This window comes from Panthera tigris, chromosome F3 (genome assembly GCF_018350195.1).
Source record: "Panthera tigris isolate Pti1 chromosome F3, P.tigris_Pti1_mat1.1, whole genome shotgun sequence".
NCBI lineage: Eukaryota > Metazoa > Chordata > Mammalia > Carnivora > Felidae > Panthera > Panthera tigris.
The window spans coordinates 56,438,998-56,448,315 of record NC_056678.1 but is presented as its reverse complement, the minus strand read 5'-3'; the positions used below and the strand labels follow the sequence as shown (position 1 = coordinate 56,448,315).

The 9,318-nt window shown below is 36.9% G+C and overlaps 1 pseudogene; it reads right to left on the bottom strand.

Annotated features, from left to right (window-relative positions):
• Nucleotides 1-2,021: 2,021 nt before the first annotated feature.
• LOC102963409 lies at nt 2,022-8,852 on the bottom strand (annotated as a pseudogene).
• Nucleotides 8,853-9,318: the final 466 nt, after the last annotated feature.

The following is a 9,318-nucleotide window of genomic DNA, read 5'->3' as shown; positions in this document are numbered from 1 at the left end:
ATCCAACAATCTGGGGGGAAAATGCTACTAAGAAATCTGCAAATTGGAAGGAAAAAACTGCCAACAGAGGTCATTGTTTTGGAAACTGATAGAACCAGAAGAAAGTTGGACAATTCACTTAGCCCATCCTCATGACTTTAGGCAAGAGTGCCCTAAATAGTCTGTACAAAATGTTCAACTTTTTCCTAGGCAAACTATTTCAAGGAACAGTATTTGGCTTCAGTTCCAGAGAAGTAACCGTTTTTAATACTATGGCTCACATACTTGACACAGTTAACATTCTGAACAGTTTTATAAAGGGCACTTGTATCCTTTATAAAACATATCCTTTATAAAACATACGTATAGAACAAAAACTGCAAGACAAGATTACCGATAAAATATTGGAATGCAGCCATCAGTCAACTTTGAAATCATATACACCACTCAGTTTAGGTCTTGTGTGCACACAGTGTGCACAGAACAATGGCTCAAAATTGCAAACAAACCGATGGTACATAAATTATTTAGGACCATTAAAAACCTTCAGGATATTTAGGTCAAATTGCTCAAAAGTCTTCAAAGCAAACTTCTCAGAAACGAAATTTCTCAGCACCTCATCTATTCTGGTTATTATTTAATTTACTGTCCAGATAACTTAATGTCTTTATTTCCAACAGACTTGTTTTCAAATATGTTGACATTTTAGTCAGCGTTGAATGCTTTTAGTAACCTTGATATATCTTTAAATCATAAACAATTATATAATTTGCAAATAGATGCACTGTTTTCGAATAAGAATCATTATACAGATGTGTATTTTGGTCAACAGGGAATTAAGTAGGTTACTTTTAGAAACTATTTTATTGATTTAAAAAAAAAGAAGTCTAAACGTAATTATTGGGCCCATCGTATTTTCCTTGTATTTTTCTTAAATTCATTTGCTTTTAATTCATTTAAAAAAATGAATTTCATATGTTCTCTAAAATATACTTCATTGATTTTAAAGTTCTAGAGAAAGCCCTTTTTGTATCTTGATTTGTGATACTGAAGTACATTTGTAACGGGTTGATTCTTGCACCTGATCCTTAGTGATAAATATAATCACATGAAGGTCAGAGGAGACAATGTGAGAATAGTACTGTAGGCATTTTGGACTGATGCTAACATCAAATCTACCCTAATGCTCTGTAGAGGTAATGGGAATACTTGTAAGTCTCAATGCAGTGTAAGTTCTAAATTTTAAAACCAGAATTTGAGTTATGCTAACCAAAAGAACTAACTAAGGACCCACCTGACTTTAAGAAAAAGATCACATTTGCTTGGTTTTCTGGTTCAACTTTTTATCTCATTTATATTTGACTGTTAACAAATCCATATTTTATCTGTCAGCTTATTCATCAGATATTGCCACATCAAGCAAGAATGATCAAATAGTGCAATAGGGGCGCCTAGGTGGCTTATTCAGTTAAACATCACTTTGGCTCAGGTCATGATCTCACGAGTTCGAGCCCCGCATCGGGCTCTCTGCTATTGGTGCAGAGTCAGCTTCATATCCTCTGTCTGCTCTCTCCGCCCCTCCCCCTCTCATGCACTCTCACTCTCTCTCCCAAACATAAATACTTAAAAAAATTGTTAATACAGTGAAAATATTTGTTACATTGAAGATGTGTCATATATACAATTACTGCTTTAACATGCACTTGCTTCAATTCCATGTTGATTTAACTTAATGGCAATGACAGATGATAAAATTGTGTCTGTCTACCACTTACAACTAAGTTTTTATTGCTTCTTTCCAAAGCATTTAATAGAGCCAAACATACTAATACATGGCGCTTGGCTCAACTGTTACATGTGATCTCATAGTATATTGATATTAAGCCCAGGGATAGATTTCAGTATCAAACAACAACGAATAAAGATAATTATTCTACCTTGTAGTAATCTTAGGTATAATCCCAATTATTTTTTGTCTTCCTATTTTTTGAGAAGCTAACACTATCAGGCAGCATATATATCTGTTTTCTAGATTCCTAAGCTCAGCTTTTCAGGGAGCTCTCTCGGTGTCTCTCTCCAAATCCCCAGTGTTTATCCTTCATTATCCTCTCATGAACCCCTAGTCGCCTTAGACCCGGGACAGCTAACAAGAAAAAGCTAAGAACATCACACCCAATATCAATTAAAGGTAAAAACTATTATCTCAAGTGGAATTTTTCAGGAGCTGCAAGAAAGATCCATTGTCTTTTCAATTTGAATAGGTATATCCTCAAGACTGTTAGAAATAGCAAAATAAACTAAATTTTATGAGATTAATCATATGGAGCAAATCAAAGTAAGATGTGGTTAAAACCCAATTCTCATCTTTTATAAGCTTAATTAAACATATGATTAAGGGGTAGACTGTGTGTGTGTGTGTGTGTGTGTGTGTGTGTGTGTGAACGCATATAGACATGGTTTGTATAACCTCTTATTTTCATTTCCATGGCCCCTACCCACCCTGAGCACCTGTTCCTACACCTGCCACTGGACCTGACCTTGTTCCTCCCTTTCTTCCTCCACCTACCTGCCCCTCCCCTTTCCTCCCACTAAGTTTTTTCCATCTTGTTTTCAAGTCTTAAAACTTGAAAGGATTAAACTTTGAAAGGATTAAAACTTAAAACTTGTAGGATTGGGTGAGATTGATTGTGTTAATCATGCATTCAAGTTGAGTTAATATAGATAGTTAGTATTTATATTAAATGTGCAAGGTCCTTAAATTAATTTGGGACTGTTTGTATCAGGTAAATGAGCTAATATTCAACATTTTCATTTATTTAGATTTTCCTATGGCTGTTCTGCTCAAATGGAATTATAGTTGTGCTTTGGTCTTTACTTTCTCATATTTTCATATTCCCTTCCTTTCACCTTGCTGAGAAGGGGCTTTCCAGGTGAAAATAACCCTTTCAACCTAGAGGCAAGAAGATTACTTCTTGGTATTTCCAACTGTGAAGGTTTAGTGATACTTTGGGTTTTAAAAGGAGGAAAGCACATGAGTGTTTATTGTGGGCTTAGGATGGTCTAGAGATAGGTGATCTGCACATACTATGCCATTTGGCCCTGTAACAACTCTCTGAGGCTGGTAGTATTATTACTTTTTGCAGGTAAGTAAACTGAAGATGAGGGAGAGGGCCAAATTTAGGCATGTCTTTCAGGCTCAGTGTTCACTGTCAATGTTCAGTCCTCTATATTCTACATTGGGGCTCCTTTCCTTTCAATCCAGTCAGTAATCCCTTTGCTTTTTGGAATGATTTTACTTTATAGTGGTTTTTGTTTGTTTGTTTGTTTTTTGTTTGTTTGTTTGTTTTGTACTTCAGGCTAAGTTGATAAAAACAAAATTTAACCTATGCAGTATTTATTGAAAATGTGTATATTGTATCATATCCATGCCCAGCGCTGTATTCGATGTTGAGAAACCAAAGTAAATAACCCCATTTCTACCTGCAGTTCAGCTGCATTCCGTTAAAGGAAGTAGGGAGTGTATCACATCACTGTGGCGAGGCACCTGCGCAGAAGCTCGCAGGGGTGGGAAGGGCCATCTTGGCCAGGTGTCGGAGCATCAGAGCTTCAAGGACACCGCCCTGTTAGATTACTGACTTTCTGAGAAATTCTGAGAGAGCCCTGGATACCCCTGGACCTCAGATTTCTACTCTTTTGCCCATAGTTCATTATGGGTTCTACAAACTTATCTTCATTTCCCAAGGAATGACATTAATAAGCCAACTTTGTCTCTGTTTTCCTAGCTTTTATTTCCCATGTAACTTCAGCCTGCCCACTTAACCTTTTTTTGCTTTGGTTAATTATTTGTACAATACAGGTAATGGCTACCTTAGGAACTGCTGGAGGGCTTAATTAATTAATTAATTAATGTTTATAACATCTTTGAAAATGTAACATTAAAGCTCCCAAGTTGGTGCAAATTATTACCATTATTGACGTCATCATCATCATCAATCTGTTTCAGTATGGCCAAAGGCAGACTCCAAAGGGGTGAATCACGATAGTTCTCTTCAGACCTGGCTCCGTCTTCTGACCTTGACTGCTTGATCTGAGAGTTCGAACCTAATTATAGACAAAGCAGTTGAGGGAAGTTCTTTCTGTCTAAGACACAGACAAGTCATCCCCTGCTCCCACTTCCTTGACTCTGTTTCTGCAGCTGGTTGCTAGCCTTTCTGCTGATCCTCACAAGGTCATATCTATATATATACAAAACATGTGGAAATTCTCCTTAGCCAACTGACCATTGACTGGATCCCCTGGAGAACCTTGACATTTCTTCTTTATAATTGTGTAGACCAGGAACAGTGGATTACAGATTTGAACTCAGAGTGTGAATGAGTCCATCTTTATTTAGCACCTAGGGCTGTACCTATAAACATAAGCCTATCTGGAAAGAGAAAAATTGCATTAAGTCACATAAACATCACTTTGAATATAATTATTAAGTAGCTGGTTACTACATAGTTAACTGACATTGAAATCTGTGGTCTCAAAAGAGTGCTAATTATAACCAAAAACCAGTTATTCTAAACAGTGGAAAAAATTGATTTTTACTAATGCATTTCCCTGTGCCCCAAAAAATTGTCTTTTATCTTTTTTTGTTCCTGGATAACGCATATATTCTTTATGATCACTTAAAATTCTTCCTCATTTAGGAAACTTCAAGCCTCATGCAAGCCTGTGAATTTGCTCTCCTCACCCCAATATATGATACTTTGTGTACATCACTTGTTTGGTAATTATTTGCTGCTCTGTGATATACCCAATTATTTTCTTTTACAATGTTTTTACAATGTTTTTATCTTCTTTTTTTCAGTTACATTACACAGCCCTTGTGGGTAGTAAAAAAAGGGGTGTTCATCACTGTACCCTCTGAAATGCCTAGGTTAGATCATTGGAAATGGGACTCAATGGACATTTGTTTTTGATTTCTTTCTTATTTGAGAGAATGCTTCAAACTTTAGATCTCAAAGACTATTTGACACTCCTGCTGAAGTTTATGGCAAGATTGCTATGCCTTCTCCTTTTCTTCCTGAGCACATAACTGGACTACACAGTCTCTCTTGCAATTAATCTAGACCATGTGATTGAGGTTGGCCAATGTAATATGGTGGATGTGATGTCATTGCCCAAACAGGCCTATATGTATTCTTGCCCAAATCTTCCTGCTTGCTCCTGCTCTGTTTATTCATTAGCATACTGGATAGAAAACACCCTAAGGACCTAAAAAAAAGATAGAGCCAGAATATAGAAAAGATCAGTCCCCAAGCCACCAGGTAGAAAAGAGCTTCTTAGGAAAGTTATGTGGCCAAGATGACACATGATAGTCTGTTGCATGAATGAGAAACAAGCTTTTGATAAATCAGGAAATTTGAGGATTGTTTACAATAGAAGCCTAAATTTACTCATACACATATAATCATCTCATTCTTAATCTATTACAAATGGAACTCTTATTTCCTTTTTCCTTTATTGTCCAAATCCAGTGCTTCTGCAAGTCTTATCCAAATATATATTATATATAATGTTATACATATTTGTTTCTGAATATATCTATCAAAATATATCTCAAAGCACATCAGATTTGGCCATTTCTTTCCATTGTTCTGCAGCACCTCCATGGTCTTACATGAAGCTCTCATTATTTCTTGGACTCCATAACAGCCTCTGAAGAGCTCATGTTGCTTCTATTCTCGCCTTTCTCTTTTCTTCAATCCACAACAAGGGAACTCATATGTTTAAAACGCAACTGCAACTACACCACTCCCTTATTTTAAATCTTTCAACAGCTTACCATTACACCAAGAGTAAAGACCAACCCCTAACCTTGACCTGCAAGACCCTGCACGTTCTGGCCTCTGCTAGCTCACCAAGTTCATCTCAGGGCAGTTTCCAATTACCTACCAAGCCGAGTCATCTGGAATTCTTTCAGTGTCTCTAACAGCCTAATTTTTTTTTTTTATCTCCTCCAGGATCTTCACCCCTGAAGTTTGCCTCACTTTGAAAGTTTTTCTCCTTGCCCTTCACATTACCAGGTCATGTCACTGTGGAAATATCCTTTCCTCAGAGTGATTTTCTCTAATCACTATATCTGAGAAAATTCTTGACCCTTGATTATCCTTTATCGCACTACCTTGCTCTTTCCGTTTCAGCAATTACCAGAATTTTTAGTTATATCTTCATATAGCAAATAAGAACCTCAGGTCGCAAGTTATGAAGTATAAGAATTATAGCTCTAGTTTACATAAATGGATGCTATTTCTTTTTCTATTCTATTTCTAGATCCCATTCCATTTGTGTATTGATAAAGATTCCAGATACTATAACAAAGAGCCAAGTAGAGTAGTGGTTAAAATATCTTTAAATGTGGCGAGACTTGAATATTAGAATTTCATTTCTTTCTCTTTTAACCATCGGAGTGTAAGCAGTCAAGGCTGATAAAGCAGTTTCGATGTTTCAGTTGTATTGTCACTGTGTGTTCCTCAATTTGAGGCTTCCACACCTGCATACAAGATGTAAGATTAACTGTAATTTGGTGTGGTAGGAAAGAGCAGTTCATGGCTGAGGCAAGGGTTAGGTGGAAAACAGCTCTGGGACCCCAATTCCTCTGGCCTATGAATGCTCATATATGAACAAGGTCCTTAAAGGTTTGTAAAGGAAGTGAGATTTTAAGAGGAGATAGACAAAATTGGTAAAAGGTGTTGACAAGGAATAAGAAAAGGAAAGGTTGACTCAGTGTAATGGTAGTGTTTGAAAATCCACACTCTTGTTTTTTTTTTTTTTTTCTCTCTTTTAGTTTGGATGTGTAGTAAAAATACTAACAATGCTAGGAAAAAGTACGTGATTACAGCAAAATGAAATTAGATGTGATTAAAAACACAGAAAGCAATAAGAAAATTCAGAATATATGTGGAATACGGAAAGAATCATTTGGCAAGAAGAGGGGCGCCTGGGTGGCTCAGTCAGTTAAGCATTCAACTTCAACTCAGGTCATGATCTCATGCTTCGTGGGTTCGAGCCCCGTGTCAGGCTCTGCTGACAGCTCAGAGCTTGGAGCCTGCTTCAGAATCTGTGTCTCCCTCTCTCTTTGTTTCTCCCTCACTCATGCTCTGTCTCTATCTCTCAGAAATAAATAAAACACTAAGCAAATTAAAATAAAAAGGATGATTCGACAAGAGAATGATTCTGAGCAACAAAGAGTAACTTACACAACCTGGAAAAAGAGTAGCGTCTTTGGAATCAGCGCTTCTGCAGAAGTGGAAGACAGAGATTGTGGCTGAAAGTGAAGTTTTATGTGTCTGGCTAGAAGACTAGCACCGAAGTCAGACATCTAATATTAATGGAAGAAAAAGCTTGGAGTGTGTTTGAGAATTTTAGATTCTTGGTTAAAGTGCTTTGGTATAAACTTGAAGCACATAAGGTAAGGAATTTAAGGAAGGTCACTTTGAATCTGCACAACTGGCAAGATGCTTCATCTCTTGACAAGTTTTTGTTTTTCTTTTCTGTGCTGTTATCTTTAATTAACCCCCCCCCCGCCCCCCCCGCCAAGGGCTCTCCAATCATCACCAAAAGATCATTTTACCCATTGCTTTGGCCACCAGTCTCTTTCTTTCTTCAATAATGGTGAAGTGGATACCTTTCCCTTAGTTAAGAGAAATCGATGGTTCATTGTGTTTTCCACTAACGAAACTTTTGGAAAGCCAGGTAAGCAAAGCTGTTATCATTGGCATCTTTTACACTAACCACATCCAGAGAGCCATGATGTCTATGTGGTGATTACATAAATTCTTCCCAGTGTCCCACAGGTTACCAGTGTCAAATTCGATGAAATTGATAATCTTACCAATCTCTAAATTAATCTGAGTGTTGTAGTTCACCTTGCTGAGGGGATAAGGGTAGAAGATAATGGGAGTATCATGGGTCATCAGATAAGGGATTCTTTTTGTGCCCACAAAGATCTTTCTTACTCTATACAACTGTACTTTGCTCCTCAGGCAAGATATAATGAACAGCAGAGACTCTTGGTGTCATAGATCAGATGATGATTCTCTGTGGTCTTGTCAATGCTGATAACATCCATATTACCAGAAGGCTTAGTTTTATCAGTTTAGACTTTGCCATCATTTTTTTTTCCTAGCATAGCATTATATATAGATAGGCAGATGTATACCTATATAGGTAAATAAGTAGATAAATATCTATATCTATAACTATTTATATATATATGCACCAATGTAGATATATAGATATAGGTATATCACAAACTCAAAGCTCTTATAGACTAAGGTAATAGGGTGATGTGGCAACTTAGATTCAGCAAAACAATTTTAATTTTCACATTAAGTTAATGTGGTAAATTTGAATTTTATTGCTTTTAAGTATTCAAGATAGAGTTTGTAAGTTTGATTTGACTTTATTATTATATAAAATGTATAAGATTGAGAAATCTATAATTAGGTTTATGTACACTATGATTCACATGTGAGTATTCCTTTCTTCTGACCTCACTCCCCAAAGGGAAAACTATTTGCTCACTTAGCTCACTTCTATTTCCTACTCTCCCTGGCACTGCAGACAACTGGAAAAACCAACACTATTTGGTGTAGCCCAGCTGACTTGGTCCATCAATCTTAATGAACTACCACATGCAAATCTTTACATTATCTCCTATCAGGGCATACTTAAGTCTGTTATTTAAGAAAATTTTGATAGACATTCTCTCAGCTGTAGAGACTGGTGGATAGACAAGGGGCAAGCACACTGGTCAGATTGTCTAGCATCCAATGCCTTGGGACTACTACATGCCTCAGATGCTCTTTGGGACCACAAGCCATAGCTCCACTAGGCACACGATGCACTTGAGGAGTTTTGTATGACCTTTGGAGAAATCATCAAAGAAGAAATAATCTACCTCAGTGATTTCCAAAGTAGACAAAACGTCTATTTTAGAAAAAGTTACACAGCAGACAATATGTTAGCAAGGAGGAAAGAAGTATAGTGGTTTTAAAAAGATTTAAAGTGTTGGTGTTCCAAATGGAAGAGTTTAAAGTAATCTCTTAGTCTCTTTGGACTTGAGGGCAAGAGGGGTCTTTCTTGTTGGATGGAAATGCATATTTAGTTTGGTATGAGTGGAGCATCAGGCATTTATTGGGGAGAGCAGAGGAAGAGGCTAAAAGTGAGGAAGCCAGGTCAGGAGGGACCAGTATTCAATACTAGGCAGCCATAACACTTTTGCTAAATCTCAGTGTGACATTTTGTGTAAATGTAATATCCACCAAGTATCTATCACTAAATATTTAT